Here is a 25351-nt window from a genome sequence, read left to right as displayed (position 1 = left end):
TATGACAACTGGTCTTCAAACGAAAATGGACTTCGAGCACTTTTCAACCACTAAAACAACGACTTGAAGTTTTGCTTATCCTTGATGTATTGCGTCTACCTTATTAATCACACAAAAATAAGTTGGATTCTATATAAAATATTGAAGTTCCGAAGTCTCGAAGCATGATTAATCAATGGCGGAAGTATGGAAAAATTGTGAAAAAAAAAGAGACCCAGAATTACGCAGCAAAGGTTAGACTTTTCAATTGAATTATCATAAAGTCGTTTGCAATGATATTACTATCAATTATGAATAATATTTAATTAATACTAAAAGGTAAGAGAGATTATATAAAGACCAAAAGTTTATGATATGATATAAAATCTGAATACTGAGGGAAAGGTTGTAGTGGGAAGGATCATTCAATAGGTTTTATGTGGTGCAAATTTGAATTAATTGACGACACTTTCACAAGAAATTTATCCAAATAAAACTACAAAGTAGTACTAGGATGGGTGACCCCCTAGGAAGTCCTCGTGTTGCATCCCTACTTTTGTCGCTTTTAATTATATATTATTTTGCAAAAATAACGCCCGGGCCGAGATGTGAAAAGGATAGGCTTTTAGTTAAGCGTGGGCGCGGGGAGGAAAGGGCTTAATAGAATTTAGAGCGCTAGGAATGACGGATGCGATCATAGCAGCACTAACGCATCGGATCCCATCAGAACTCCCAAATTAAGCGTGCTTGGGCGAGAGTAGTACTAGGATGGGTGACCCCCTGGGAAGTCCTCGTATTACATCTCTCCGTTTGTCGCTTTTAATTATATATTTTTTGCAAAAGTAACGTCCGGGCCGAGATGTGAAAAGGACAGGCTTTTAGTTAAGCGTGGGCGCGGGGAGGAAAGGGCTTAATAGAATTTAGAGCGCTACGAATGACGGATGCTATAATACCAGCACTAACGCACCGGATCCCATCAGAACTCCGAAGTTAAGCGTGCATGGGCGAAAGTAGTACTACGATGGGTGATCCCCTGGGAAGTCCTCGTGTTGCATCCCTCCTTTTTGTCGCTTTTCATTATATATTTTTTATCAGTAGAATTTTACTAAAGATGAATGAAAATTGTGCACCAATTTGGAGCAAAATTGAAATTGAATGGGATAACAGCTGTTTTTTCAAAAATCGGCTCGGCCAAGCCGCATTGCGGTAGTTTGGCCGGCCAGATCTCGCAAAATACGCAAAATCAAAAAATAAAATCGCGTAAATCGGACGTGCGAGTGCAAAGTTATAACCGTTTAAAGTTTCACCAATTTACAACTACTTTTTTCCCTATACTCATTATTTCTTAATTTTATCTTATCAATTTATCACTAGAATTTTACTAAAGATGAATGAAAATTGTGCACCAATGTGGAGCAAAATTGAAATTGAATGGGATAACAGGTGTTTTTTCAAAAATCGGCTCGGCCAAACCGCATTTCGGCAGTTTGGCCGGCTAGATCTCGCAAAAATACGCAAAATCAAAAAAACAAATCGCGTAAATCGGACGTGCGAGCGCAAAGTTATGACCGCTTAAAGTTTCACCAATTTACAGCTACTTTTTTCCCTATACTAATTATTTGTTAATTTTATCTTATCAATTTATATAACTACTAAAGGTCATGCCACATCAAACATCACTGATAATCGAGCACTTTTGTTATGAATCATGCCTTGTCTTGGTTGGGTGCATGGTGCATGTTTTAAGAATATATCTTACTTTAAAAAGATCGCAACATATTCGAAATAAAGTTAAGCATTAAAAAATAACACACTTAAATCTAAACCCTAATAATAAAAAAATTTAAGCTAATGACAACTGGTCTTCAAACGAAAATGGACTTCGAGCACTTTTCAACCACTAAAACAACGACCTGAAGTTTTGCGTATCCTTGATGTATTGATTCTACCTTATTAATCACACAAAAATAAGTTGGATTCTATATAAAATATTGAAGTTCCGAAGTCTCGAAGCATGATTAATCAATGGCGGAAGTATGGAAAAATTGTGAAAAACAAAGAGACCCAGAATTACGCAGCAAAGGTTAAACTTTTCAATTGACTTATCATAAAGTCGTTTGCAATGATATTACTATCTATTATGAATAATATTTAATTAATACTAAAAGATAAGAGATATTATATAAAGACCAAAAGTTTATGATTACGATATAAAATCTGAATACTGAGCGAAAGGTTGTAGTGCGAAGGATCATTCAATAGGTTTTATGTGGTGCAAATTTGAATTAATTGACGACACTTTCACAAGTAATTTATCCAAATAAAACTACAAAGTAGTACTAGGATGGGTGACCCCCTGGGAAGTCCTCGTGTTGCATCCCTACTTTTGTTGCTTTTAATTATATATTATTTTGCAAAAATAACGCCCGGGCCGAGATGTGAAAAGGATAGGCTTTTAGTTAAGCGTGGGCGCGGGGAGGAAAGGGCTTAATAGAATTTACAGCGCTAGGAATGACGGATGCGATCATAGCAGCACTAACGCATCGGATCCCATCAGAACTCCAAAATTAAGCGTGCTTGGGCGAGAGTAGTACTAGGATGGGTGACCCCCTGGGAAGTCCTCGTATTACATCTCTCCGTTTGTCGCTTTTAATTATATATTTTTTGCAAAAGTAATGTCCGGGCCGAGATGTGAAACGGACAGGCTTTTAGTTAAGCGTGGGGGCGGGGAGGAAAGGGCTTAATAGAATTTAGAGCGCTAGGAATGACGGATGCGATCATACCAGCACTAACGTATCAGATCCCATCAGATCTCCGAAATTAAGCGTGCTTGGGCGAGAGTAGTACTAGGATGGGTGACCCCCTGGGATGTCCTCGTATTGCATCCCTCCGTTTGTCTCTTTTAATTATATATTTTTTATCAGTAGAATTTTACTAAAGATGAATGAAAATTGTGCAGTAATTTGGAGCAAAATTGAAATTGAATGGGATAACAGTTGTTTTTTCAAAAATCGGCTCGGCCAAACCGCATTGCGGCAGTTTGGCCGGCTAGATCTCGCAAAATACGCAAAATCAAAAAAAAAAAATCGCGTAAATCGGACGTGCGAGCGCAAAGTTATGACCGTTTAAAGTTTCACTAATTTACAACTACTTTTTTCTCTATACTCATTATTTCTTAATTTTATCTTATCAATTTATCACTAGAATTTTACTAAAGATGAATGAAAATTGTGCACCAATTTGGAGCAAAATTGAAATTGAATGGGATAACAGGTGTTTTTTTCAAAAATCGGCTCGGCCAAACCGCATTTCGGCAGTTTGGCCGGCTAGATCTCGCAAAAATACGCAAAATCGAAAAAAAAAAAATCGCGTAAAACGGATGTGCGAGCGCAAAGTTATGACCGTTTAAAGTTTCACCAATTTACAGCTAATTTTTTCCCTATACTCATTATTTGTTAATTTTATCTTATCAATTTATGTAACTACTAAAGGTCATGCCACATCAAACATCACTGATAATCGAGCACTTTTGTTTTGAATCATGCCTTGTCTTGGTTGGGTGCATGGTGCATGTTTTAAGAATATATCTTACTTTAGAAAGATCGCAACATATTCGAAATAAAGTTAAGCATTAAAAAATAACACACTTAAATCTAAACCCTAATAATAAAAAACTTTAAGCTAATGACAACTGGTCTTCAAACGAAAATGGACTTCGAGCACTTTTCAACCACTAAAACAACGACCCGAAGTTTTGCGTATCCTTGATGTATTGAGTCTACCTTATTAATCACACAAAAATAAGTTGGATTCTATATAAAATATTGAAGTTCCGAAGTCTCGAAGCATGATTAATCAATGGCGGAAGTATGGAAAAATTGTGGAAAAAAAAAGAGACCCAGAAATACGCAGCAAAGGTTAGACTTTTCAATTGACTTATCATAAAATCGTTTGCAATGATATTACTATCAATTATGAATAATATTTAATTAATACTACAAGATAAGAGAGATTATATAAAGACCAAAAGTTTATGATTATGATATAAAATCTGAATACTGAGGGAAAGGTTGTAGTGGGAAGGATCATTCAATAAGTTTTATGTGGTGCAAATTTGAATTAATTGACGACACTTTCACAAGAAATTTATCCAAATAAAACTACAAAGTAGTACTAGGATGGGTGACCCCCCGGGAAGTCCTCGTGTTGCATCCCTACTTTTGTCGCTTTTAATTATATATTATTTTGCAAAAGTAACGCCCGGGCCAAGATGTGAAAAGGACAGGCTTTTAGTTAAGCATGGGCGCGGGGAGGAAAGGGCTTAATAAAATTTAGAGCGCTACGAATGACGGATGCGATCATACCAGCACTAACGCACCGGATCCCATCAGAACTCTGAAGTTAACCGGCTTGGGCGTGAGTAGTACTAGGATGGGTGACCCCCTGGGAAGTCCTCGTGTTGCATCCCTCCTTTTGTCGCTTTTAATTATATATTTTTTATCACTAGAATTTTACTAAAGATGAATGAAAATTGTGCACCAATTTGGAGAACAATTGAAATTGAATGCGATAACAGGTTTTTTTTTCAAAAATCGTCTCGGCCAAACTGCCTCGACGCGGTTTGGGCGGCTAGATCTCGCAAAAATATGCAAAATAAAAAAAAATCGCGTAAATCGGACGTGCGTGTGCAAAGTTATGACCGTTTAAAGTTTCACCAATTTATAACTACTTTTTTCCCTATACACATTATTTGATAATTTTATCTTATCAATTTATATAACTACTAAAGGTCATGCCATATCAAACTTCACTGATAATCGAGCACTTTTGTTTTGAATCATGCCTTGTCTTGGTTGGGTGCATGGTGCATGTTTTAATAATATATCTTACTTTAAAAAGATCGCAACATATTCGAAATAAAGTTAAGCATTAAAAAATAACACTCTTAAATCTAAACCCTAATAATAAAAAACTTTAAGCTAATGACAACTGGTCTTCAAACAAAAATGGACTTCGAGAACTTTTCAACCACTAAAACAACGACCCGAAGTTTTGCTTATCCTTGATGTATTGAGCCTACCATATTAATCACACAAAAATAAGTTGGATTCTATATAAAATATTGAAGTTCCGAAGTCTCGAAGCACGATTAATCAATGGCGGAAGTATGGAAAAATTGTGAAAAAAAAAGAGACCCAGAATTACGCAGCAAAGGTTAGACTTTTCAATTGACTTATAATAAAGTCGTTTGCAATGATATTACTATCAATTTTGAATAATATTTAATTAATACTAAAAGATGAGAGAGATTATATAAAGACCAAAAGTTTATGATTATGATATAAAATCTGAATGCTGAGGGAAAGGTTGTAGTGGGAAGGATCATTCAATAGGTTTTATGTGGTGCAAATTTGAATTAATTGACGACACTTTCACAAGAAATTTATCCAAATAAAACTACAAAGTAGTACTAGGATGGGTGACCCCTTGGGAAGTCCTCGTGTTGCATCCCTCCTTTTGTCGCTTTTAATTATATATTATTTTGCAAAAATAACGCCCGGGCCGAGATGTGAAAAAGACAGGCTTTTAGTTAAGCGTGGGTGCAGGGAGGAAAGGGCTTAATAGAATTTAGAGCGCTAGGAATGACGGATGCGATCATACCAGCACTAACGTATCAGATCCCATATGAACTCCGAAATTAAGCGTGCTTGGGCGAGAGTAGTACTAGGATGGGTGACCCCCTGGGAAGTCCTCGTATTGCATCCCTCCGTTTGTCGCTTTTAATTATATATTTGTTATCACTAGAATTTTACTAAAGATGAATGAAAATTGTGCACCAATTTGGAGCAAAATTGAAATTGAATGGGATAACAGGTGTTTTTTCAAAAATTGGCTCGGCAGTTTGGCCGGCTAGATCTCGCAAAAATACGCAAAATCAAAAAAATAAATTGCGTAAATCGGACGTGCGAGCGCAAAGTTATGACTGTTTAAAGTTTCATCCATTTACAACTACCTTTTTCATTATTTGATAATTTTATCTTATCAATTTATATAACTACTTAAGCTCATGCCACATCAAACATCACTTATAATAGAGCACTGTTGTTTTGAATCATGCGTTGTCTTGGTTGGGTGCATGTTGCATGTTTTAATAATATATCTTACTTTAAAAAGATCGCAACATATTCGAAATAAAGTTAAGCATTAAAAAATAACACACTTAAATCTAAACCGTAATAATAAAAAACTTTAAGCTAATGACAACTGGTCTTCAAACAAAAATGGACTTCGAGCACTTTTCAACCACTAAAACAACGACCCGAAGTTTTGCTTATCCTTGATGTATTGAGCCTATCTTATTAATCACACAAAAATAAGTTGGATTCTATATAAAATATTGAAGGTCTGAAGTCTCGAAGCATGATTAATGAATGGCGGAAGTATGGAAAAATTGTGAAAAAAAGAGACCTAGAATTACGCAGCAAAGGTTAGACTTTTCAATTGACTTATCATAAAGTCGTTTGCAATGATATTACTATCAATTATGAATAATATTTAATTAATACTAAAATATAAGAGAATTGATATAAAGACCAAAAGTTTATGATTATGATATAAAATCTGAATAATGAGGGAAAGGTTGTAGTGGGAAGGATCATTCAGTAGGTTTTATGTGGTGCAAATTTGAATTAATTGACGATACTTTCACAAGAAATTTATCCAAATAAAACTACAAAGTAGTACTAGGATGGGTGACCTCCTGGGAAGTCCTCGTGTTGCATCCCTCCTTTTGTCGCTTTTAATTATATATTATTTTGCAAAAATAATGCCCAGGCCGAGATGTGAAAAGGACAGGCTTTAGTTAAGCGTGGGCGTAGAGCCGGGGGGGGGGGGGGGGAGCGGGAGGAAAGGGCTTAAAAGAATTTAGAGCGCCAGGAATGACGGATGCGATCACACCAGCACTAACGCATCGGATCCCATCAGAACTCCGAAGTTAAGCGTGCTTGGGCGAGAGTAGTACTAGGATGGGTGACCCCCTGGGAAGTCCTCGTATTGCATACCTCTGTTTGTCGCTTTTAATTATATATTTTTTGCAAAAATAACGCCCGGGCCGAGATGTGAAAAAGATAGGCTTTTAGTTTAGCGTGGGCGCGGGGAGGAAAGGGCTTAATAGAATTTAGAGCGCTAGGAATGACAGATGCGATCATACCAGCACTAACGTATCAGATCCCATATGAACTCCGAAATTAAGCGTGCTTGAGCGAGAGTAGTACTAGGATGGGTGACCCCCTGGGAAGTCCTCGTATTGCATCCCTCCGTTTGTCGCTTTTAATTATATATTTGTTATCAATAGAATTTTACTAAAGATGAATGAAAATTGTGCACCAATTTGGAGTAAAATTGAAATTGAATGGGATAACAGGTGTTTTTTCAAAAATTGGCTCGGCAGTTTGGCCGGCTAGATCTCGCAAAAATACGCAAAATCAAAAAAATAAATTGCGTAAATCGGACGTGCGAGCGCAAAGTTATGACTGTTTAAAGTTTCATCCTTTTACAACTACCTTTTTCCCTATACTCATTATTTGATAATTTTATCTTAACAATTTATATAACTACTTAAGCTCATGCCACATCAAACATCACTTGTAATAGAGCACTGTTGTTTTGAATCATGCGTTGTCTTGGTTGGGTGCATGTTGCATGTTTTAATAATATATCTTACTTTAAAAAGATCGCAACATATTCGAAATAAAGTTAAGCATTAAAAAATAACACACTTAAATCTAAACCGTAATAATAAAAAACTTTAAGCTAATGACAACTGGTCTTCAAACAAAAATGGACTTCGAGCACTTTTCAACCACTAAAACAACGACCCGAAGTTTTGCTTATCCTTGATGTATTGAGCCTATCTTATTAATCACACAAAAATAAGTTGGATTCTATATAAAATATTGAAGGTCTGAAGTCTCGAAGCATGATTAATCAATGGCGGAAGTATGGAAAAATTATGAAAAAAAGAGACCTAGAATTACGCAGCAAAGGTTAGACTTTTCAATTGACTTATCATAAAGTCGTTTGCAATGATATTACTATCAATTATGAATAATATTTAATTAATACTAAAATATAAGAGAGTTGATATAAAGACCAAAAGTTTATGATTATGATATAAAATCTGAATAATGAGGGAAAGGTTGTAGTGGGAAGGATCATTCAATAGGTTTTATGTGGTGCAAATTTGAATTAATTGACGACACTTTCACAAGAAATTTATCCAAATAAAACTACAAAGTAGTACTAGGATGGGTGACCTCCTGGGAAGTCCTCGTGTTGCATCCCTCCTTTTGTCGCTTTTAATTATATATTATTTTGCAAAAATAATGCCGGGGCCGAGATGTGAAAAGGACAGGCTTTAGTTAAGCGTGGGCGTAGAGCCGGGGGGGGGGGGGGAGCGGGAGGAAAGGGCTTAAAAGAATTTAGAGCGCCAGGAATGACGGATGCGATCACACCAGCACTAACGCATCGGATCCCATCAGAACTCCGAAGTTAAGCGTGCTTGGGCGAGAGTAGTACTAGGATGGGTGACCCCCTGGGAAGTCCTCGTATTGCATCCCTCTGTTTGTCGCTTTTAATTATATATTTTTTGCAAAAATAACGCCCGGGCCGAGATGTGAAAAAGATAGGCTTTTAGTTTAGCGTGGGCGCGGGGAGGAAAGGGCTTAATAGAATTTAGAGCGCTAGGAATGACAGATGCGATCATACCAGCACTAACGTATCAGATCCCATATGAACTCCGAAATTAAGCGTGCTTGAGCGAGAGTAGTACTAGGATGGGTGACCCCCTGGGAAGTCCTCGTATTGCATCCCTCCGTTTGTCGCTTTTAATTATATATTTTTTATCACTAGAATTTTACTAAAGATGAATGAAAATTGTGCACCAATTTGGAGGAAAATTGAAATTGAATGGGATAACAGGTGTTTTTTCAAAAATTGGCTCGGCCAAACCGCATTGCAGCAGTTTGACAGGCCAGATCTCGCAAAAATACGCAAAATAAAAAAAAAATCGCGTAAATCGGACGTGCGTGCGCAAAGTTATGACCGTTTAATGTTTCACCAATTTATAACTACTTTTTTCCCTATACACATTATTTCATAATTTTATCTTATCAATTTATATAACTACTAAAGGTCATGCCATATCAAACTTCACTGATAATCGAGCACTTTTGTTTTGAATCATGCCTTGTCTTGGTTGGGTGCATGGTGCATGTTTTAATAATATATCTTACTTTAAAAAGATCGCAACATATTCGAAATAAAGTTAAGCATTAAAAAATAACATTCTTAAATCTAAACCCTAATAATAAAAAACTTTAAGCTAATGACAACTGGTCTGCAAACAAAAATGGACTTCGAGCACTTTTCAACCACTAAAACAACGACCCGATGTTTTGCTTATCCTTGATGTATTGAGCCTACCATATTAATCACACAAAAATAAGTTGGATTCTATATAAAATATTGAAGTTCCGAAGTCTCGAAGCACGATTAATCAATGGCGGAAGTATGGAAAAATTATGAAAAAAAAAGAGACCCAGAATTACGCAGCAAAGGTTAGACTTTTAAATTGACTTATCATAAAGTCGTTTGCAATGATATTACTATCAATTTTGAATAATATTTAATTAATACTAAAATATAAGAGAGATTATATAAAGACCAAAAGTTTATGATTATGATATAAAATCTGAATACTGAGGGAAAGGTTGTAGTGGGAAGGATCATTCAATAGGTTTTATGTGGTGCAAATTTGAATTAATTGACGACCAAATAAAACTACAAAGTAGTACTAGGATGGGTGACCTCCTGGGAAGTCCTCGTGTTGCATCCCTCCTTTTGTCGCTTTTAATTAAATATTATTTTGCAAAAATAATGCCCGGGCCGAGATGTGAAAAGGACAGGCTTTAGTTAAGCGTGGGCGTAGAGCCGGGGGGGGGGGGGGGGGGAGCGGGAGGAAAGGGCTTAAAAGAATTTAGAGCGCCAGGAATGACGGATGCGATCACACCAGCACTAACGCATCGGATCCCATCAGAACGCCGAAGTTAAGCGTGCTTGGGCGAGAGTAGTACTAGGATGGGTGACCCCCTGGGAAGTCCTCGTATTGCATCCCTCTGTTTGTCGCTTTTAATTATATATTTTTTGCAAAAATAACGCCCGGGCCGAGATGTGAAAAAGACAGGCTTTTAGTTTAGCGTGGGCGCGGGGAGGAAAGGGCTTAATAGAATTTACAGCGCTAGGAATGACAGATGCGATAATACCAGCACTAACGTATCAGATCCCATATGAACTCTGAAATTAAGTGTGCTTGAGCGAGAGTAGTACTAGGATGGGTGACCCCCTGGGAAGTCCTCGTATTGCATCCCTCCGTTTGTCGCTTTTAATTATATATTTTTTATCACTAGAATTTTACTAAAGATGAATGAAAATTGTGCACCAATTTGGAGGAAAATTGAAATTGAATGGGATAACAGGTGTTTTTTCAAAAATTGGCTCGGCCAAACCGCATTGTAGCAGTTTGACAGGCTAGATCTCGCAAAAATACGCAAAATAAAAAAAAATCGCGTAAATCGGACGTGCGTGCGCAAAGTTATGACCGTTTAATGTTTCACCAATTTATAACTACTTTTTTCCCTATACACATTATTTCATAATTTTATCTTATCAATTTATATAACTACTAAAGGTCATGCCATATCAAACTTCACTGATAATCGAGCACTTTTGTTTTGAATCATGCCTTGTCTTGGTTGGGTGCATGGTGCATGTTTTAATAATATATCTTACTTTAAAAAGATCGCAACATATTCGAAATAAAGTTAAGCATTAAAAAATAACACTCTTAAATCTAAACCCTAATAATAAAAAACTTGAAGCTAATGACAACTGGTCTTCAAACAAAAATGGACTTCGAGCACTTTTCAACCACTAAAACAACGACCCGAAGTTTTGCTTATCCTTGATGTATTGAGCCTACCATATTAATCACACAAAAATAAGTTGGATTCTATATAAAATATTGAAGTTCCGAAGTCTCGAAGCACGATTAATCAATGACGGAAGTATGGAAAAATTGTGAAAAAAAAAGAGACCCAGAATTACGCAGCAAAAGTTAGACTTTTCAATTGACTTATCATAAAGTCGTTTGCAATGATATTACTATCAATTTTGAATAATATTTAATTAATACTAAAATATAAGAGAGATTATATAAAGACCAAAAGTTTATGATTATGATATAAAATCTGAATACTGAGGGAAAGGTTGTAGTGGGAAGGATCATTCAATAGGTTTTATGTGGTGCAAATTTGAATTAATTGACGACACTTTCACAAGAAATTTATCCAAATAAAACTACAAAGTAGTACTAGGATGGGTGACCCCTTGGGAAGTCCTCGTGTTGCATCCCTCCTTTTGTCGCTTTTAATTATATATTATTTTGCAAAAATAACGCCCGGGCCGAGATGTGAAAAAGACAGGCTTTTAGTTAAGCGTGGGCGCAGGGAGGAAAGGGCTTAATAGAATTTAGAGCGCTAGGAATGACGGATGCGATCATACCAGCACTAACGTATCAGATCCCATATGAACTCCGAAATTAAGCGTGCTTGGGCGAGAGTAGTACTAGGATGTGTGACCCCCTGGGAAGTCCTCGTATTGCATCCCTCCGTTTGTCGCTTTTAATTATATATTTGTTATCACTAGAATTTTACTAAAGATGAATGAAAATTGTGCACCAATTTGGAGCAAAATTGAAATTGAATGGGATAACAGGTGTTTTTTTCAAAAATTGGCTCGGCAGTTTGGCCGGCTAGATCTCGCAAAAATACGCAAAATCAAAAAAATAAATTGCGTAAATCGGACGTGCGAGCGCAAAGTTATGACTGTTTAAAGTTTCATCCATTTACAACTACCTTTTTCATTATTTGATAATTTTATCTTACCAATTTATATAACTACTTAAGCTCATGCCACATCAAACATCACTTATAATAGAGCACTGTTGTTTTGAATCATGCGTTGTCTTGGTTGGGTGCATGTTGCATGTTTTAATAATATATCTTACTTTAAAAAGATCGCAACATATTCGAAATAAAGTTAAGCATTAAAAAATAACACACTTAAATCTAAACCGTAATAATAAAAAACCTTAAGCTAATGACAACTGGTCTTCAAACAAAAATGGACTTCGAGCACTTTTCAACCACTAAAACAACGACCCGAAGTTTTGCTTATCCTTGATGTATTGAGCCTATCTTATTAATCACACAAAAATAAGTTGGATTCTATATAAAATATTGAAGGTCTGAAGTCTCGAAGCATGATTAATCAATGGCGGAAGTATGGAAAAATTGTGAAAAAAAGAGACCTAGAATTACGCAGCAAAGGTTAGACTTTTCAATTGACTTATCATAAAGTCGTTTGCAATGATATTACTATCAATTATGAATAATATTTAATTAATACTAAAATATAAGAGAGTTGATATAAAGACCAAAAGTTTATGATTATGATATAAAATCTGAATAATGAGGGAAAGGTTGTAGTGGGAAGGATCATTCAGTAGGTTTTATGTGGTTTAAATTTGAATTAATTGACGACACTTTCACAAGAAATTTATCCAAATAAAACTACAAAGTAGTACTAGGATGGGTGACCTCCTGGGAAGTCCTCGTGTTGCATCCCTCCTTTTGTCGCTTTTAATTATATATTATTTTGCAAAAATAATGCCCGGGCCGAGATGTGAAAAGGACAGGCTTTAGTTAAGCGTGGGCGCGGGGGGAAAGGGCTTAATAGAATTTAGAGCGCCAGGAATGACGGATGCGATCATACCAGCACTAACGCACCGGATCCCATCAGAACTCCGAAGTTAAGCGTGCGTGGGCGAGAGTAGTACTAGGATGGGTGACCCCCGGGGAAGTCCTCGTGTTGCATCCCTCCTTTTGTCGCTTTTAATTATATATTTTTTATCAATAAAATTTTACTAAAGATGAATTAAAATTGTGCACCAATTTGGAGCAAAATTGAAATTGAATGGGATAACAGGTGTTTTTTCAAAAATCAGGCTCGGCCAAACCGCCTTGGCAGGCTAGATCTCGCAAAAATACGGAAAATAAAAAAAACGCGTAAATCGGACATGCGAGCGCAAAGTTATGACCGTTTAAAGTTTCACCAATTTACAACTACTTTTTTCCCTATACTCATTATTTTATAATTTTATCTTATCAATTTATAGAACTACTTAAGGTCATGCCACATCAAACATCACTTATAATCGAGCACTTTTGTTTTGAATCATGCCTTGTCTTGGTTGGGTGCATGGTGCATGTTTTAATAATATATCTTACTTTAAAAAGAACGCAACATATTCGAAATAAAGTTAAGCATTAAAAAATAACACATTTAAATCTAAACCCTTATAATAAAAAACTTTAAGCTAATGACAACTGGTCTTCAAACAAAAATGGACTTCGAGCACTTTTCAACCACTAAAACAACGACCCGAAGTTTTGCTTATCCTTGATGTATTGAGCCTACCTTATTAATCGCACAAAAATAAGTTGGATTCTATATAAAATATTGAAGTTCCGAAGTCCCGAAGCATGATTAATCAATGGCGGAAGTATGGAAAAATTGTGAAAACAAATAGACCCAGAATTACGCAGTAAAGGTTAGACTTTTCAATTGACTTATCATAAAGTCGTTTGCAATAATATTACTATCAATTATGAATAATATTTAATTAATACTAAAATATAAGAGAGATTATATAAAGACAAAAAGTGTATGATTATGATATAAAATCTGAATACTGAGGGAAAGGTTGTAGTGGGAAGGATCATTCAATAGGTTTTATGTGGTGCAAATTTGAATTAATTGACGACACTTTCACAAGAAATTTATCCAAATAAAACTACAAAGTAGTACTAGGATGGGTGACCCCCTGGGAAGTCCTCGTGTTGCATCCCTACTTTTGTCGCTTTTAATTATATATTAATTTGCAAAAATAACGCCCGGGCCGAGATGTGAAAAGGATAGGCTTTTAGTTAAGCGTGGGCGCGGGGAGGAAAGTGCTTAATAGAATTTAGAACGCTAGGAATGACGGATGCGATCATACCAGCACTAACACATCGGATCCCATCAGAACTCCGAAATAAAGCGTGCTTGGGCGAGAGTAGTACTAGGATGGGTGACCCCTTGGGAAGTCCTCGTATTACATCTCTCCGTTTGTCGCTTTTAATTATATATTTTTTGCAAAAGTAACGTCCGGGCCGAGATGTGAAAAGGACAGGCTTTTAGTTAAGCGTGGGCGCGGGGAGGAAAGGGCTTAATAGAATTTAGAGCGCTATGAATGACGGATGCGATCATACCAGCACTAACGCATCGGATCCCATCAGAACTCCGAAGTTAAGCGTGTGTGGGCGAATGTAGTACTAGGATGGGTGACCCCCTGGGAAGTCCTCGTTTTGCATCCCTCCTTTTGTCGCTTTTAATTATATATTTTTATCACTAGAATTTTACTAAAGATGAATGAAAATTGTGCACCAATTTGGAGTAAAATTGAAATTGAATGGGATAACAGTTGTTTTTTCAAAAATTGGCTCGGCCAAACCGCATTGCGGCAGTTTGGCCGGCTAGATCTCGCAAAATACGTAAAATCAAAAAAACAAATCGCGTAAATCGGACATGCGAGCGCAAAGTTTTGACCATTTAAAGTTTCACCAATTTACAACTACTTTTTTCCCTATACTCATTATTTCTTAATTTTATCTTATCAATTTATCACTAGAATTTTACTAAAGATGAATGAAAATTGTACACCAATTTGGAGCAAAATTGAAATTGAATGACATAACAGGTGTTTTTTCAAAAATCGGCTCGGCCAAACCGCATTTCGGCAGTTTGGCCGGCTAGATCTCGCAAAAATACGCAAAATCAAAAAAACAATCGCGTAAATCGGACGTGCGAGCGCAAAGTTATGACCGTTTAAAGTTTCACCAATTTACAACTACTTTTTTCCCTATACTCATTTTTTGTTAATTTTATCTTATCAATTTATATAACTACTAAAGGTCATGCCACATCAAACATCACTGATAATCGAGCACTTTTGTTTTGAATCATGCCTTGTCTTGGTTGGGTGCATGGTGCATGTTTTAAGAATATATCTTACTTTAAAAAGATCGCAACATATTAGAAATAAAGTTAAGCATTAAAAAATAACACACTAAAATCTAAACCCTAATAATAGAAAACTTTAAGCTAATGACAACTGGTCTTCAAACGAAAATGGACTTCGAGCACTTTTCAACCACTAAAACAACGACCTGAAGTTTTGCTTATCCTTGATGTATTGAGTCTACCTTATTAATCACAAGTTGGATTCTATATAAAATATTGAAGTTCCGAAGTCTCGAAGCATGATTAATCAATGGCGGAAGTATGGAAAAATTGTGAAAAAAAAGAGACCCAGAATTACGCAGCAAAGGTTAGACTTTTCAATTGACTTATCATAAAGTCGTTTGCAATGATATTACTATCAATTATGAATAATATTTAATTAATACTAAAAGATAAGAGAGATTATATAAAGAACAAAAGTTTATGATTATGATATAAAATCTGAATACTGAGGGAAAGGTTGTAGTGGGAAGGATCATTCAATAGGTTTTATGTGGTGCAAATTTGAATTAAATGACGACACTTTCACAAGAAATTTATCGAAATAAAACTACAAAGTAGTACTAGGATGGGTGACCCCCTGGGAAGTCCTTGTGTTGCATCCCTACTTTTGTCGCTTTTAATTATATATTATTTTGCAAAAATAACGCCCGGGCCGAGATGTGAAAAGGACAGACTTTTAGCTAAGCGTGGGCGCGGGGAGGAAAGGGCTTAATAAAATTTAGAGCGCTAGGAATGACGGATGCGATCATACCAGCACTAACGCACCGGATCCCATCAGAACTCTGAATTTAACCGGCTTGGGCGATAGTAGTACTAGGATGGGTGACCCCCTGGGAAGTCCTCGTGTTGCATCCCTCCTTTTGTCGCTTTTAATTATATATTATTTTGCAAAAATCACGCCCGGGCGGAGATGTGAAAAGGACAGGCTTTTAGTTAAGCGTGGGCGCGGGGAGGAAAGGGCTAAATAGAATATAGAGCGCTAGGAATGACGGATGCGATCATACCAGCACTAGCGCACCGGATCCCATCAGATCTCCGAAATTAAGCATGCTTGGGCGAGAGTAGTACTAGGATGGGTGACCCCCTGGGAAGTCCTCGTGTTGCATCCCTCCTTTTGTCGCTTTTAATTATATATTATTTTGCAAAAATCACGCCCGGGCCGAGATGTGAAAAGGACAGGCTTTTAGTTAAGCGTGGGCGCGGGGAGGAAAGGGCTAAATAGAATTTAGAGCGCTTGGAATGACGGATGCGATCATACCAGCACTAGCGCACCGGATCCCATCAGATCTCCGAAATTAAGCGTGCTTGGGCGAGAGTAGTACTAGGGTGGGTGACCCCCTGGGAAGTCCTCGTATTGCATCCCTCCGTTTGTCTCTTTTAATTATATATTTTTTATCACTAGAATTTTACTAAAGATGAATGAAAATTGTGCTCCAATTTGGAGAAAAATTGAAATTGAATGGGATAACAGGTGTTTTTTCAAAAATCGGTTTGGCCAAACCGCATTGCGGCAGTTTGGCCGGCTAGATCTCGCAAAAATACGCAAAATCAAAAAAAAAAACAATATGCGTAAATCGGACGTGCGAGCGCAAAGTTATGACCGTTTAAAGTTTCACCTATTTATAACTACGTTTTTCCATATACTCATTATTTGATAATTTTAACTTATCAATTTATATAACTACTAAAGGTCATGCCACATCAAACATCACTCATAATCGAGCACTTTTGTTTTGACTCATTCGTTGTCTTGGTTGGGTGCATGGTGCATGTTTTAATAATATATCTTACTTTAAAAAGATCGCAACATATTCGAAATAAAGTTAAGCATTAAAAAATAACACTGTTAAATCTAAACCCTAATAATAAAAAACTTTAAGCTAATGACAACAGGTCTTCAAACAAAAATGGACTTCGAGCACTTTTCAACCTCTAAAACAACGACCCGAAGTTTTGCATATCCTTGATATATTGAGCCTACCATATTAATCACACAAAAATAATTTGGATTCTATATAAAATATTGAAGTTCCAATGTCTCGAAGCACGATTAATCAATGGCGGAAGTATCGAAAAATTGTGAAAAAAAAAGAGACCCAGAATTACGCAGCAAAGGTTAGACTTTTCAATTGACTTATCATAAAGTCGTTTGCAATGATATTACTATCAATTTTGAATAATATTTAATTAATACTAAAATATAAGAGAGATTATATAAAGACCAAAAGTTTATGATTATGATATAAAATCTGAATACTGAGGGAAAGGTTGTAGTGGGAAGGATCATTGAATAGGTTTTACGTGGTGCAAATTTGAATTAATTGACGACACTTTCACAAGAAATTTATCCAAATAAAACTACAAAGTAGTACTAGGATGGGTGACCCCTTGGGAAGTCCTCGTGTTGCATCCCTCCTTTTATCGCTTTTAATTAAATATTATTTTGCAAAAATAACGCCCGGGCCGAGATGTGAAAAGGACAGGCTTTTAGTTAAGTGTGGGCGCGGGGAGGAAAGGGCTTAATAGAATTTAGAGCGCTAGGAATGACGGATGCGATCATACCAGCACTAACGTATCAGATCCAATCAGATCTCGGAAATTAAGCGTGCTTGGGCGAGAGTAGTACTAGGATGGGTGACCCCCTGGGAAGTCCTCGTATTGCATCCCTCCGTTTGTCTCTTTTAATTATATATTTTTTATCACTAGAATTTTACTAAAGATGAATGAAAATTGTGCTCCAATTTGGAGCAAAATTGAAATTGAATGGGATAACAGGTGTTTTTTCAAAAATCGGTTTGGCCAAACCGTATTGCGGCAGTTTGGCCGGCTAGATCTCGCAAAAATACGCAAAATAAAAAAAAAAAACAATATGCGTAAATCGGACGTGCGAGCGCAAAGTTATGACCGTTTAAAGTTTCACCAATTTATAACTACGTTTTTCCATATACTCATTATTTGATAATTTTATCTTATCAATTTATATAACTACTAAAGGTCATGCCACATCAAACATCACTCATAATCGAGCACTTTTGTTTTGACTCATTCGTTGTCTTGGTTGGGTGCATGGTGCATGTTTTAATAATATATCTTACTTTAAAAAGATCTCAACATATTCGAAATAAAGTTAAGCATTAAAAAATAACACTCTTAAATCTAAACCCTAATAATAAAAAACTTTAAGCTAATGACAACTGGTCTTCAAACAAAAATGGACTTCGAGCACTTTTCAACCTCTAAAACAACGACCCGAAGTTTTGCATATCCTTGATATATCGAGCCTACCATATTAATCACACAAAAATAATTTGGATTCTATATAAAATATTGAAGTTCCGATGTCTCGAAGCACGATTAATCAATGGCGGAAGTATGGAAAAATTATGAAAAAAAAAGAGACCCAGAATTACGCAGCAAAGGTTAGACTTTTCAATTGACTTATCATAAAGTCGTTTGCAATGATATTACAATCAATTTTGAATAATATTTAATTAATACTAAAATATAAGAGAGATTATATAAAGACCAAAAGTTTATGATTATGATATAAAATCTGAATACTGAGGGAAAGGTTGTAGTGGGAAGGATCATTGAATAGGTTTTATGTGGTGCAAATTTGAATTAATTGACGACACTTTCACAAGAAATTTATCCAAATAAAACTACAAAGTAGTACTAGGATGGGTGACCCCTTGGGAAGTCCTCGTGTTACATCCCTCCTTTTATCGCTTTTAATTAAATATTATTTTGCAAAAATAACGCCCGGGCCGAGATGTGAAAAGGACAGGCTTTTAGTTAAGCGTGGGCGCGGGGAGGAAAGGGCTTAATAGAATTTGGAGCGCTAGGAATGACGGATGCGATCATACCAGCACTAACGTATCAGATCCCATCAAATCTCCGAAATTAAGCGTGCTTGGGCGAGAGTAGTACTAGGATGGGTGACCCCCTGTGAAGTCCTCGTATTGCATCCCTCCGTTTGTCTCTTTTAATTATATATTTTTTATCACTAGAATTTAACTAAAGATGAATGAAAATTGTGCTCCAATTTGGAGCAAAATTGAAATTGAATGGGATAACAGGTGTTTTTTCAAAAATCGGCATGGCCAAACCGCATTGCGGCAGTTTGGCCGGCTAGATCTCGCAAAAATACGCAAAATCAAAAAAAAAAATCGCGTAAATCGGACGTGCGAGCGCAAAGTTATGACCATTTAAAGTTTCACCAATTTATAACTACTTTTTTCCATATACTCATTATTTGATAATTTTATCTTATCAATTTATATAACTACCAAAGGTCATGCCACATCAAACATCACTTATAATCGAGCACTTTTGTTTTGACTCATGCGTTGTCTAGGTTGGGTGCATGTTGCATGTTTTAATAATATATCTTACTTTAAAAAGATCGCAACATATTCGAAATAAAGTTAAGCATTAAAAAATAACACTCTTAAATCTAAACCCTAATAATAAAAAACTTTAAGCTAATGACAACTGGTCTTCAAACAAAAATGGACTTCGAGCACTTTTCAACCTCTAAAACAACGACCCGAAGTTTTGCATATCCTTGATATATTGAGCCTACCATATTAATCACACAAAAATAATTTGGATTCTATATAAAATATTGAAGTTCCGATGTCTCGAAGCACGATTAATCAATGGCGGAAGTATGGAAAAATTGTGAAAAAAAAAGAGACCCATAATTACGCAGCAAAGGTTAGACTTTTCAATTGACTTATCATAAAGTCGTTTACAATGATATTACTATCAATTTTGAATAATATTTAATTAATACTAAAATATAAGAGAGATTATATAAAGACCAAAAGTTTATGATTATGATATAAAATCTGAATACTGAGGGAAAGGTTGTAGTGGGAAGGATCATTGAATAGGTTTTATGTGGTGCAAATTTGAATTAATTGACGACACTTTCACAAGAAATTTATCCAAATAAAACTACAAAGTAGTACTAGGATGGGTGACCCCTTGGGAAGTCCTCGTGTTGCATCCCTCCTTTTATCGCTTTCAATTAAATATTATTTTGCAAAAATAATGCCCGGGCCGTGATGTGAAAAGGACAGGATTTTAGTTAAGCGTGGGCGCAGGGAGGAAAGGGCTTAATAGAATTTAGAGCGCTAGGAATGACGGATGCGATCATACAAAACTAGCGCACCAGATCTCATCAGAACTCCGAAGTTAAGCGTGCTTGGGCGAGAGTAGTACTAGGATGGGTGACCCCCTGGGAAGTCCTCGTGTTGCATCCCTCCTTTTGTCGCTTTTAATTATATATTTTTTGCAAAAATAACGTCCGGGCCGTGATGTGAAAAGGACAGGATTTTAGTTAAGCGTGGGCGCAGGGAGGAAAGGGCTTAACAGAATTTAGAGCGCTAGGAATGACGGATGCGATCATACCAGCACTAACGCACCAGATCCCATCAGAACTTCGAAGTTAAGCGTGCTTCGGCGAGAGTAGTACTAGGTGTGGTGACCCCCTGGGAATTACTCGTGTTGCATCCCTCATTTTGTCGCTTTTAATTATATATTTTTTATCACTAGAATTTTACTAAATATGAATGAAAATTGTGCACCCATTTGGAGGAAAATTGAAATTGAATGGGATAACAAGTGTTTTTTCAAAAATTGGCTTGGCCAAACCGCCTTGCGGCAGTTTGGGCGGCTAGATCTCGCAAAAATACGCAAAATCAAAAAAACAATCGCATAAATCGGACGTGCGAGCTCAAAGTTATGACCGTTTAAAGTTTCACCAATTTACAACTACTTTTTTCCCTATACTCATTATTTGATAATTTTATCTTATCAATTTATATAACTACTAAAGGTCATGCCACATCAAACTTCACTGATAATCGAGCACTTTTGTTTTGAATCATGCCTTGTCTTGGTTGGGTGCATGGTGCATGTTTTAAGAATATATCTTACTTTTAAAAGATCGCAACATATTCGAAATAAAGTAAAGCATTAAAAAATAACACACTTAAATCTAAACCCTAATAATAAAATACTTTAAGATAATGACAACAGGTCTTCAAACAAAAATGGACTTCGAGCACTTTTCAACCACTAAAACAACGACCCGAAGTTTTGCTTATCCTTGATGTATTGAGCCTACCTTATTAATCACACAGAAATAAGTTGGATTCTATATAAAATATTGAAATTCCGAAGTCTCGAAACATGATAAATCAATGGCGGAAGTATGGAAAAATTGTGAAAAAAAAAGTCACCCAGAATTCCGCAGTAAAGGTTAGACTTTTCAATTGACTTATCATAAAGTCGTTTGCAATAATATTACTATCAATTATGAATAATATTTTATTAATACTAAAAGATAAGAGAGTTTATATAAAGACCAAAAGTTTATGATTATGATATAAAACTGAATACTGAGGGAAAGGTTGTAGTGGGAAGGATCATTCAATAGGTTTTATGTGGGGAAAATTTGAATTAATTGACGACACTTTCACAAGAAATTTATACAAATAAAACTACAAAGTAGTACTAGGATGGGTGACCTCCTGGGAAGTCCTCGTGTTGCATCCCTCCTTTTGTCGCTTTTAATTATATATTATTTTGCAAAAATAACGCCCGGGCCGAGATTTGAAAAGGAGAGGCATTTAGTTAAGCGTGGACACGGGGAGGAAAGGGCTTAATAGAATTTAGAGCGCTAGGAATGGCGGATGCGATCATACCAGCACTAACGCACCGGATCCCATCAGAACTCCGAAGTTAAGCGTGCCTGGGCGAGAGTAGTACTAGGATGGGTGACCCCCTCGGAAGTCCTCGTGTTGCATCCCTCCTTTTGTCGCTTTTAATTATATATTTTTTGCAAAAATAACGTCCGGGCCGAGATGTGAAAAGGACAGGCTTTTAGTTAAGCGTAGGCGCGGAGATGAAAGGGCTTAATAGAATTTAGAGCGCTAGGAATGACGGATGCGATTATACCAGCACTAGCGCACCGGATCTCATCACAACTCCGAAGTTTAAGCGTGCTTGGGCGAGAGTAGTACTAGGATGGGTGACCCCCTGGGAAGTCCTCGTGTTGCATCCCTCCTTTTGTCGCTTTTAATTATATATTTTTTGCAAAAATAACGTCCGGGCCGAGATGTGAAAAGGACAGGCTTTTAGTTAAGCGTGGGCGCGGGGAGGAAATGGCTTAATAGAATTTAGAGCGCTAGGAATGACGGATGCGATCATACCAGCACTAACACACCGGATCCCATCAGAACTCCGAAGTAAAGCGTGCTTGGGCGAGAGTAGTACTAGGATGGGTGACCCCCTGGGAAGTCATCGTGTTGCATCCCCCATTTTGTCGCTTTTAATTATATATTTTTTATCACTAGAACTTTACTAAATATGAATGAAAATTGTGCACCAATTTGGAGGAGAATTAAAATTGAATGGTTTAACAAGTGTTTTTTCAAAAATTGGCTCGGCCAAACCGCCTTGCGGCAGTTTGGGCAGCTAGATCTCGCAAAAATACGCAAAATAAAAAAAAATTGCGTAAATCGGACGTGCGAGCGCAAATTAAAGACTGTTTAAAGTTTCACCAATTTACAACTACTTTTTTCCCTATACACATTATTTGATAATTTTATCTTATCAAGTTATATAACTACTAAAGGTCATGCCACATCAAACTTCACTGATAATCGAGCACTTTTGTTTTGAATCATGCCTTGTCTTGGTTGGGTGCATGGTGCATGTTTTAAGAATATATCTTACTTTAAAAAGATCGCAACATATTCGAAATAAAGTTAAGCATTAAAAAATAACACACTTAAATCTAAACCGTAATAATAAAAAACTTTAAGCTAATGACAACTGGTCTTCAAACAAAAATGGACTTCGAGCACTTTTCAACCACTAAAACAACGACCCGAAGTTTTGCTTATCCTTGATGTATTGAGCCTACCTTATTAATCACACAAAAATAAGTTGGATTCTATATAAAATATTGAAGTTCCGAAGTCTCGAAGCATGATTAATAAATGGCGGAAGTATGGAAAAATTGTGAAAAAAAAGACACCCAGAATTACGCAGTAAAGGTTAGACTTTTCAATTGACTTATCATAAAGTCGTTTGCAATGATATTACTATCAATTATGAATAATATTTAATTAATACTAAAAGATAAGAGAGTTTATATAAAGACCAAAAGTTTATGATTATGATATAAAATCTGAATACTGAGGGAAAGGTTGAAGTGGGAAGGATCATTCAATAGGTTTTATGTGTTGCAAATTTGAATTAATTGACGACACTTTCACAAGAAATTTATCCAAATAAAACTACAAAGTAGTACTAGGATGGGTGACCCCCTAGGAAGTCCTCGTGTTGCATCCCTCCTTTTGTCGCTTTTAATTATATATTATTTTGCCAAAATAACGCTCGGGCCGAGATGTGAAAAGGACAGGCTTTTAGTTAAGCGCGGGCGCGGGGAGGAAAGGGCTTAATCGAATTTAGAGCACTAGGAATGACGGATGCGATCATACCAGCACTAACGCACCGGATCCTATCAGAACTCCGAAGTTAAGCGTGCTTGGTCGAGAGTAGTACTAGGATGGGTGACCCCCTGGGAAGTCCTCGTGTTGCATCCCTCCGTTTGTCGCTTTTAATTATATATTTTTGCAAAAATAACTTCCGGGCCGAGATGTGAAAAGGACAGGCTTTTAGTTAAGCGTGGGCGCAGGGAGGAAAGGGCTTGATAGAATTTAGAGCGCTAGGAATGACGGATTCGATCATACCAGCACTAGTGCACCGGATCTCATCAGAACTTCGAAGTTAAGCGTGCTTGGGCGAGAGTAGTAGTAGGATGGGTGACCCCCTGGGAAGTCCTCGTGTTGCATTCCTCCTTTTGTCTCTTTTAATTATATATTTTTTGCAAAAATAACGTCCGGGCCGTGATGTGAAAAGGACAGGATTTTAGTTAAGCGTGGGCGCAGGGAAGAAAGGGCTTAATAGAATTTAGAGCGCTAGGAATGACGGATGCGATCATACCAGCACTAACGCACCGGATCCCATCAGAACTCCGAAGTTAAGCGTGCTTGGGCGAGAGTAGTACTAGGATGGGTGACCCCCTAGGAAAAAAATATATAATTAAAAGCGACAAAAGGAGGGATGCAACACGAGGACTTCCCAGGGGGTCACCCATCCTAATACTACTCTCGCCCAAGCACGCTTAACTACGGAGTTCTGATGGGATCCGGTGCGTTTGTGCTGGTATGATCGCATCCGTCATTCCTAGCGCTCTAAATTCTGTTAAGCCCTTTCCTCCCTGCGTCCACGCTTAACTAAAAACCTGTCCTTTTCACATCTCGGCCCGAACGTTATGTTTGCAAAAAATATATAATTAAAAGCGACAAAAGGAGGGATGCAACACGAGGACTTCCCAGGGGGTCACCCATCCTAGTACTATTCTCGCCCAAGCACGCTTAAACTTCGGAGTTTTGATGAGATCCGGTGCGCTAGTGCTGGTATGATCGCATCCGTCATTCCTAGCGCTCTAAATTCTATTAAGCCCTTTCCTCCCTGCGCCCACGCTTAACTAAAAGCTTGTCCTTTTCACATCTCGGCCCGAAAGTTATTTTTGCAAAAAATATATAATTAAAAGCGACAAAAGGAGGGATGCAACACGAGGACTTCCTAGGGGTTCACCCATCCTAGTACTACTCTCGACCAAGCACGCTTAACTTCGGAGTTCTGATGGGATCCGGTGCGTTAGTGCTGGTATGATCGCATCCGTCATTCCTAGTGTTGTAAATTCTATTAAGCCCTTTCCTCCCCGCGTCCACGCTTAACTAAAAGCCTGTCCTTTTCACATCTCGGCCCGGGCGTTATTTTTGCAAAATAATATATAATTAAAAGCGACAAAAAGAGGGATGCAACACGAGGACTTCCAGGAGGTCATCCATCCTAGTACTACTTTGTAGTTTTATTTGTATAAATTTCTTGTAAAAATGTCGTCAAATAATTCAAATTTTCCCCACATAAAACCTATTGAATGATCCTTCCCACTACAACCTTTCCCTCAGTATTCAGTTTTATATCATAATCATAAACTTTTGGTCTTGATATAAACTCTCTTATCTTTTAGTATTAATTA

The 25351-nt window shown here is 36.9% G+C and overlaps 31 non-coding genes and 1 pseudogene across 31 annotated transcripts; 29 read left to right on the top strand and 3 right to left on the bottom strand.

The window, feature by feature from the left end:
* The first annotated feature begins 665 nt into the window (after positions 1-665).
* Positions 666-784, top strand: LOC132625501 (5S ribosomal RNA). The gene has a single exon (XR_009576841.1). It is a non-coding gene; the product is annotated as a 5S ribosomal RNA (ribosomal RNA).
* A 134-nt stretch (positions 785-918) lies between these two features.
* Positions 919-1037, top strand: LOC132625539 (5S ribosomal RNA). The gene has a single exon (XR_009576878.1). It is a non-coding gene; the product is annotated as a 5S ribosomal RNA (ribosomal RNA).
* A 1458-nt stretch (positions 1038-2495) lies between these two features.
* On the top strand, positions 2496-2614 carry LOC132625496 (5S ribosomal RNA). Its single transcript, XR_009576836.1, has one exon. It is a non-coding gene; the product is annotated as a 5S ribosomal RNA (ribosomal RNA).
* A 134-nt stretch (positions 2615-2748) lies between these two features.
* Positions 2749-2867, top strand: LOC132625538 (5S ribosomal RNA). The gene has a single exon (XR_009576877.1). It is a non-coding gene; the product is annotated as a 5S ribosomal RNA (ribosomal RNA).
* A 1462-nt stretch (positions 2868-4329) lies between these two features.
* LOC132625546 (5S ribosomal RNA) lies at positions 4330-4447 on the top strand. The gene has a single exon (XR_009576886.1). It is a non-coding gene; the product is annotated as a 5S ribosomal RNA (ribosomal RNA).
* Positions 4448-5626: 1179 nt separating this feature from the next.
* On the top strand, positions 5627-5745 carry LOC132625529 (5S ribosomal RNA). Its single transcript, XR_009576868.1, has one exon. It is a non-coding gene; the product is annotated as a 5S ribosomal RNA (ribosomal RNA).
* A 1177-nt stretch (positions 5746-6922) lies between these two features.
* On the top strand, positions 6923-7041 carry LOC132625527 (5S ribosomal RNA). The gene has a single exon (XR_009576866.1). It is a non-coding gene; the product is annotated as a 5S ribosomal RNA (ribosomal RNA).
* Positions 7042-7175: 134 nt separating this feature from the next.
* Positions 7176-7294, top strand: LOC132625553 (5S ribosomal RNA). Its single transcript, XR_009576892.1, has one exon. It is a non-coding gene; the product is annotated as a 5S ribosomal RNA (ribosomal RNA).
* Positions 7295-8478: 1184 nt separating this feature from the next.
* LOC132625519 (5S ribosomal RNA) lies at positions 8479-8597 on the top strand. Its single transcript, XR_009576858.1, has one exon. It is a non-coding gene; the product is annotated as a 5S ribosomal RNA (ribosomal RNA).
* A 134-nt stretch (positions 8598-8731) lies between these two features.
* On the top strand, positions 8732-8850 carry LOC132625551 (5S ribosomal RNA). The gene has a single exon (XR_009576891.1). It is a non-coding gene; the product is annotated as a 5S ribosomal RNA (ribosomal RNA).
* Positions 8851-10034: 1184 nt separating this feature from the next.
* On the top strand, positions 10035-10153 carry LOC132625531 (5S ribosomal RNA). Its single transcript, XR_009576870.1, has one exon. It is a non-coding gene; the product is annotated as a 5S ribosomal RNA (ribosomal RNA).
* Positions 10154-10287: 134 nt separating this feature from the next.
* Positions 10288-10406, top strand: LOC132625557 (5S ribosomal RNA). Its single transcript, XR_009576896.1, has one exon. It is a non-coding gene; the product is annotated as a 5S ribosomal RNA (ribosomal RNA).
* Positions 10407-11584: 1178 nt separating this feature from the next.
* On the top strand, positions 11585-11703 carry LOC132625542 (5S ribosomal RNA). Its single transcript, XR_009576882.1, has one exon. It is a non-coding gene; the product is annotated as a 5S ribosomal RNA (ribosomal RNA).
* A 1153-nt stretch (positions 11704-12856) lies between these two features.
* Positions 12857-12975, top strand: LOC132625517 (5S ribosomal RNA). Its single transcript, XR_009576856.1, has one exon. It is a non-coding gene; the product is annotated as a 5S ribosomal RNA (ribosomal RNA).
* Positions 12976-14141: 1166 nt separating this feature from the next.
* LOC132625548 (5S ribosomal RNA) lies at positions 14142-14260 on the top strand. The gene has a single exon (XR_009576888.1). It is a non-coding gene; the product is annotated as a 5S ribosomal RNA (ribosomal RNA).
* Positions 14261-14394: 134 nt separating this feature from the next.
* Positions 14395-14513, top strand: LOC132625545 (5S ribosomal RNA). The gene has a single exon (XR_009576885.1). It is a non-coding gene; the product is annotated as a 5S ribosomal RNA (ribosomal RNA).
* A 1446-nt stretch (positions 14514-15959) lies between these two features.
* LOC132625507 (5S ribosomal RNA) lies at positions 15960-16077 on the top strand. The gene has a single exon (XR_009576847.1). It is a non-coding gene; the product is annotated as a 5S ribosomal RNA (ribosomal RNA).
* A 135-nt stretch (positions 16078-16212) lies between these two features.
* Positions 16213-16331, top strand: LOC132625534 (5S ribosomal RNA). Its single transcript, XR_009576873.1, has one exon. It is a non-coding gene; the product is annotated as a 5S ribosomal RNA (ribosomal RNA).
* Positions 16332-16466: 135 nt separating this feature from the next.
* Positions 16467-16585, top strand: LOC132625526 (5S ribosomal RNA). The gene has a single exon (XR_009576865.1). It is a non-coding gene; the product is annotated as a 5S ribosomal RNA (ribosomal RNA).
* Positions 16586-17770: 1185 nt separating this feature from the next.
* Positions 17771-17889, top strand: LOC132625540 (5S ribosomal RNA). The gene has a single exon (XR_009576879.1). It is a non-coding gene; the product is annotated as a 5S ribosomal RNA (ribosomal RNA).
* Positions 17890-19074: 1185 nt separating this feature from the next.
* LOC132625544 (5S ribosomal RNA) lies at positions 19075-19193 on the top strand. The gene has a single exon (XR_009576884.1). It is a non-coding gene; the product is annotated as a 5S ribosomal RNA (ribosomal RNA).
* A 1181-nt stretch (positions 19194-20374) lies between these two features.
* LOC132625503 (5S ribosomal RNA) lies at positions 20375-20492 on the top strand. Its single transcript, XR_009576843.1, has one exon. It is a non-coding gene; the product is annotated as a 5S ribosomal RNA (ribosomal RNA).
* A 134-nt stretch (positions 20493-20626) lies between these two features.
* On the top strand, positions 20627-20745 carry LOC132625504 (5S ribosomal RNA). Its single transcript, XR_009576844.1, has one exon. It is a non-coding gene; the product is annotated as a 5S ribosomal RNA (ribosomal RNA).
* Positions 20746-21924: 1179 nt separating this feature from the next.
* Positions 21925-22043, top strand: LOC132625515 (5S ribosomal RNA). Its single transcript, XR_009576855.1, has one exon. It is a non-coding gene; the product is annotated as a 5S ribosomal RNA (ribosomal RNA).
* A 134-nt stretch (positions 22044-22177) lies between these two features.
* LOC132625492 (5S ribosomal RNA) lies at positions 22178-22297 on the top strand. Its single transcript, XR_009576833.1, has one exon. It is a non-coding gene; the product is annotated as a 5S ribosomal RNA (ribosomal RNA).
* A 134-nt stretch (positions 22298-22431) lies between these two features.
* On the top strand, positions 22432-22550 carry LOC132625525 (5S ribosomal RNA). Its single transcript, XR_009576864.1, has one exon. It is a non-coding gene; the product is annotated as a 5S ribosomal RNA (ribosomal RNA).
* Positions 22551-23727: 1177 nt separating this feature from the next.
* LOC132625523 (5S ribosomal RNA) lies at positions 23728-23846 on the top strand. Its single transcript, XR_009576862.1, has one exon. It is a non-coding gene; the product is annotated as a 5S ribosomal RNA (ribosomal RNA).
* A 133-nt stretch (positions 23847-23979) lies between these two features.
* On the top strand, positions 23980-24098 carry LOC132625549 (5S ribosomal RNA). The gene has a single exon (XR_009576889.1). It is a non-coding gene; the product is annotated as a 5S ribosomal RNA (ribosomal RNA).
* Positions 24099-24232: 134 nt separating this feature from the next.
* On the top strand, positions 24233-24354 carry LOC132625511 (5S ribosomal RNA; annotated as a pseudogene).
* A 9-nt stretch (positions 24355-24363) lies between these two features.
* On the bottom strand, positions 24364-24482 carry LOC132625520 (5S ribosomal RNA). Its single transcript, XR_009576859.1, has one exon. It is a non-coding gene; the product is annotated as a 5S ribosomal RNA (ribosomal RNA).
* Positions 24483-24616: 134 nt separating this feature from the next.
* On the bottom strand, positions 24617-24736 carry LOC132625550 (5S ribosomal RNA). The gene has a single exon (XR_009576890.1). It is a non-coding gene; the product is annotated as a 5S ribosomal RNA (ribosomal RNA).
* Positions 24737-24870: 134 nt separating this feature from the next.
* LOC132625535 (5S ribosomal RNA) lies at positions 24871-24989 on the bottom strand. The gene has a single exon (XR_009576874.1). It is a non-coding gene; the product is annotated as a 5S ribosomal RNA (ribosomal RNA).
* Between the last annotated feature and the right edge of the window lie 362 nt (positions 24990-25351).

The sequence above is a fragment of the Lycium barbarum genome, unplaced genomic scaffold, assembly GCF_019175385.1.
Source record: "Lycium barbarum isolate Lr01 unplaced genomic scaffold, ASM1917538v2 unchr_scaffold_04, whole genome shotgun sequence".
NCBI lineage: Eukaryota > Viridiplantae > Streptophyta > Magnoliopsida > Solanales > Solanaceae > Lycium > Lycium barbarum.
Note: the sequence above shows the minus strand (reverse complement) of the source record. Positions and strands in the feature narration are given on the sequence as shown.